At 29.1% G+C, this 4,956-nt stretch overlaps 1 long non-coding RNA gene across 1 annotated transcript; it reads right to left on the minus strand.

The window, feature by feature from the left end:
- Window positions 1-291: 291 nt before the first annotated feature.
- LOC126742519 (uncharacterized) lies at window positions 292-1,244 on the minus strand. The gene is made up of 2 exons (XR_007662586.1): window positions 1,098-1,244; window positions 292-1,008 (listed from the first exon to the last, which is right to left on the minus strand). It is a non-coding gene; the product is annotated as an uncharacterized LOC126742519 (long non-coding RNA).
- Between the last annotated feature and the right edge of the window lie 3,712 nt (window positions 1,245-4,956).

The raw sequence follows: 4,956 nt of genomic DNA on the forward strand, positions 1-4,956 counted from the left end.
TTAATAGTTTTTGATTTATAACCCAAACTTATGTTTTTTTAAATGGAATACCCCGTATATTTATAGTTCATAAAATTTGCCTTTTTTTACCTTTTTAAAAATATATAAGAGTATAGACTTATTTTTAAAAATATGCAAATAATCAACAATTTTCTTAATTAAAATGCATAATTTAATAGTAGGCCACGAATAACAATAATAAACAAATAAATAAATAAAAACTTACAAATTAATAACGACGAATGGGGAATTACATTATACTTATTTTTTTTCGTAATAAAAGAACATAAAAACCAAATATATAAATTTAATAAACACTATAAGAAAACAACCATATAACAAAACAACAATGTGACAAAACAATATTTTTACAAGAGATGTTCAAAATGACCACCATCTTCTCTGATACAAAATTGGCACATGTTTGTAACCCTTTAAATAGCATTCAAAATAATAATTTGTCTCCTTTTCAGATTTTGAAAGGCTAAATGAATTGCGTCTTGAAGTTCTAGCTTGCCCTTACTAGCCCAGAGTTATTACTTGAGGCACCATCTTGTAGGAAGACAGTATTATATTGGGCTAGAGGGATATTTTTCAGAAGTTCTCGAATAACTTCCTCAAGTATGTCTAGGTACCTACGTGCTGTAAGATTCTCTTCAAAAATTCGGTATACTATTTGTTTTCCAAAAATAAAACAAGACACTTCAACTCCAAAGGCACTCGGCATTACCAGGATGTAAATGTTGAAGTATGTTAAATTTGTATGGAAAATACCTATATTTTTTTAAGATTCGTTGTGCGTCAGTTTTTGGCACAATTTGTTTTTCGATTTTTGTGCATGAGCTCGAGGATGTCCATTCTATATAACCTAAAACATCTATTTCTTTCTCTTCCCTACTTTCTTTATTGTATGCTTTAGGATGCGGCTGAACAAAAGATCCGTGCTCAAGTAAATTGTCCTTTAAACGAGCAAATATACCAAAAAAAGGTTGCCTTCTCTCTGGATATCTAACAGGCATAAAATTACAACAATAGAAATTGGTATAGAATAAATAGATTAGAAACTAGATGTAGTCATATAACGGCTTCTAACTTACCTATGAAAATATAGTTTCGAAGCTTCTTGCGCACTTTCATTGCTTTGATAAAATATACAAGCATATCATATTTTTCATAATTTTTCAATGCTGCCATTTTTTTGGCAAAATTCACAAATAACGATAATAAATGGGTTTTGGAGCATAAATTCAATCAAAAACAGAGAAATGTTAATTAAAACTCGAAGATAGTTGAGATTTATTTATTTATTTGTCATTTTTTTATTTTTTGTTATAAATAGCCATGACCTCCCATTAAATTTGAAATTTGATCATTTAAATTTAGTTATTTATCTGCGTATTTTTAAAAATAATTCCGAACTGTTATATATTTTTAAAAAGGTTAAAAAAAACAATATTATGAAATATAAATATATAGGGTATTCCATTTAAAAAAACATAAGTTTGGGTTATAACTCAAAAACTATATATATAGTGTGTATATATATATATATATATACACCACTGGATTCTACGGAAAAAAATCTATAAGAATGAGTTTTTACTTTTATACACATAATTACTTTTAAAGATAACGGAGATACGATGGGGGTCCCAAAATGATTACACGATTTTTCCGGAACATTCGCCAACTTTCTATGTGTGTCCTGATATGTCGTGAAGTGTGCTCGCCGCTTACCCCATCCTTGTCGCAAGGAAATTATTGACCTTTTTTATGGAAGTATTTGGAAATTCACAGATCAATTGGAAATTAAACTTTTAATTCTGCTAATACAAAATAGACTTCACTTGTAGTATTCTATATTAATATATTTTTTTGTTCGTTGAGATTTTTAAGGAAATTGATTTCTCGAATATTTCATTCCCCCAGATAAAGACTACAGAATCATCTTGGATTGTACCGAGTTTGACATAGAGTATAGTACTGCTCTTTTATACAACATATTCTGTATATTATACAATAAATAGTTTATTAATAGGTAAAAAGGTAAAATATTATATATTTTTGATGTTCCTGAGGATAGCTTTGCAGGCAGAAAAATAAGGATTTTTAAACCTAATTAAAGATGAAGAGTGTGTTTTAGCTGACACGGGTTTTGATATATCAGATCAATTAGAAGAATAGAGCATCCACTTAAAAAATAATTTAACTATCAGAGGAAGATATAATAAAAACTACAATGAAAAAATAAACTGTTTTTTTTTGTTAAAGTGTACTTGATAAAGAGCTTCATTGCTAATATCTTACCTCCTTTTTTACCCTTATTTGCTGCTGAAAAAAGCTATCAATAGCCTCTTGGTTAATTATTTTTAGTCCTATTGAGAGTCCAAAGTGACTTGACTGAGGAAAGATATTGGAAATTTCTTTTCAACTTGTTTAAGGTTTAATAAAGAAGCAGTTTTTTTTTCTTGCAAAATAAGAAACTAGATCATTTATAAAAATGCCTAGAAAAATAGGTAAAGTTTAAAAAACAAACAAGACATTTTACTGATTCTTACCCTACCTACCCTACTGATAGTTACCCACTTGCTAATTGTTTTCTTATTTCAGTCGTCTTGGCACGTAGAAAAGTTAGTTTTCTTTTTTAAGTGTAGGAATATCTATTTTTATCAAAGGTAACGTTTAACACCTACGTAAGCAGTTTTTCATGAGCAGGCTATAATGAAATTACGGTCTTTTGCTTTTTAACGGCAGTAGTCTATACTGGTAGGGATGCAAAAAAAAACATAAAAAGCCACACCCGCGGTACATCAGTATCATGGGATTGAGTTTAATAAAAGAGCTTCAGAAAGCTTTAGAAGACACTATCCATGTTTTTTGAGATGCTTTAAATCATGATTTATGAAAAGTTCATCAAGTGTTATTGTTATTTTCAGTTTCGTGTTTGTGACCCAATATCTTCAATATTGCGGAGGGTTGTTGGGTGGGGTCAGAAATAAAACAGAAACCTGTTTACCTAAGTGTCAACGTTTCGACTTATATTGATTATATTTATATTATGAGGATGACTTAATATAAGTCGAAACGTTGACATTTAGGTAAACAGGTTTCTGTTTTATTTCTGACCCACCCAACAACCCTCCGCAATATTGTTATTGTTATTCTTTAGTTATTTTGAATAGACGAAGAAACATGCATTATTATCATTGACGTGTATTTAATTTTTATTATAGAAAGACTAACTAAAGCGTAGGTGCGCAGTGACCACAGCTATCAAACATGAAAAAAATAATGTTCCTGCTAATGACAAAGTCATATTACTAAAATTCGACATGAAAATGTGATTAGCCATATTTTTAGACAACATAAGTTAAAAATAATATAAGAAACTAGGCTATTGTAACGATCCTAACAGTCACGAATATATAATAATAATAATAATAATAACGGTTATTAATTCCCAATACAACTAACAATTCAATATTTACATTGCTCTAAAAGAAATAATAATATAATTAATATAATTGTGCGGGATCAAATGGCCTAATTTTCAGCATTCTAACAATTACGTAGGGGCTGTTGAAGCCACGAAGTAAACTGCATATTCATTTAATTATTTTTTTATAATTATATATATATAAGAAAATATTTACAAAATAAAGAGGGAGAAAGAGAGAGAGAACAGTAAGAGGGATCGAAAGAAAAGAAGGCGTAAAGAAGAGAAAAGAAGAGATGACACTATAAATGCAGCGTTACGTCACATATTGTATAATTAAATAGGTTACATATTAAACAAATATTTTTTGTCCAAAAAATGTCCAATTTTGTTCCAAAACTTTTGGAAGACATAAAAGACTTCCAAGACTCATAAGAATGTATTTTTTTTGTCTCTCTCTATCTCCACAATAGATTGAATAGTTGAATATTGCGTTGCATTTCTTATAAATTCAAACCTCTGAGACCGATTAAAGTATATGCAGACTGAAAGCTAATTAAATAGAAAATTGCTTTCTGCTATTACGTCGTTCTCCAAAGAGTTTTAATAGTTGAAGGATTGAATATCGCATTGTAAAATATAAGCCATAGCTTCGGATAAATTATTTGGGCAGAATGGACAGTAGATAATAAATTTTAAGGATTTTAGATCAAGATTTTAAAGAAATCGTTCTGTCCTTCTGTTAACCAGAAGCAGGCCTTTTAAGTCAAGATTCCCCCGTTTCTCTTATCATAAAGAGAAACATCCTAAAGTCTCCTTTTAGCCTTGATCAAGTTTATCACCACTTGAATCTATTATTGTTTGAATTTTAAGAGAATTTATTTAGAAAAGCGAATCTGAATTCAATACAATCAATGGGTCAGGCAGACAAAGGAAAACATTTCCTTTACATGATTAGGCACTCCTTTAGAATTTATGCATATTAGTATGTCAAAAATTAAAAATGATGATTACTTTATGAGCAAATCAATAAATTTGATATTCATCAATCAAAAATTTACAAAACGACGCCAGATGCGGATGTTAATATAGAACAGGTGGTAGAATATGTTCAATCAATAAAATATACCAGGAATATCTAAATTGTCAAAATTGTTGACAAAGAATGAATATTTGTAAATAATTTAATCAAAAAGACTTCATAATAAAAAAACATCACTTAAGCCCTACAAAGAGACAACCAAGCAATACGGATATAAATAAAAAGACTGAAAACACAAGATTAGATATGAACATATGACCACTGGTAAGAAAAATAAAATATATACTCATATTTTTTACAACGAATGTAATGTATGGTTAAAATAAGCTCGCTAAGTTTAAAACTCAGCTTGATTCATTACTCGAAACATTATCCCTATGAAAATTTATCGTGAAACCTACTATTAAACACTTCCAACCCACGTTACAATTAATAGTGTGTTTGTGATTGCCATTAGTACATAAATATTTTATTAGAG

The sequence above is a fragment of the Anthonomus grandis genome, chromosome 11, assembly GCF_022605725.1.
Source record: "Anthonomus grandis grandis chromosome 11, icAntGran1.3, whole genome shotgun sequence".
Taxonomy (NCBI): Eukaryota; Metazoa; Arthropoda; class Insecta; order Coleoptera; family Curculionidae; genus Anthonomus; species Anthonomus grandis.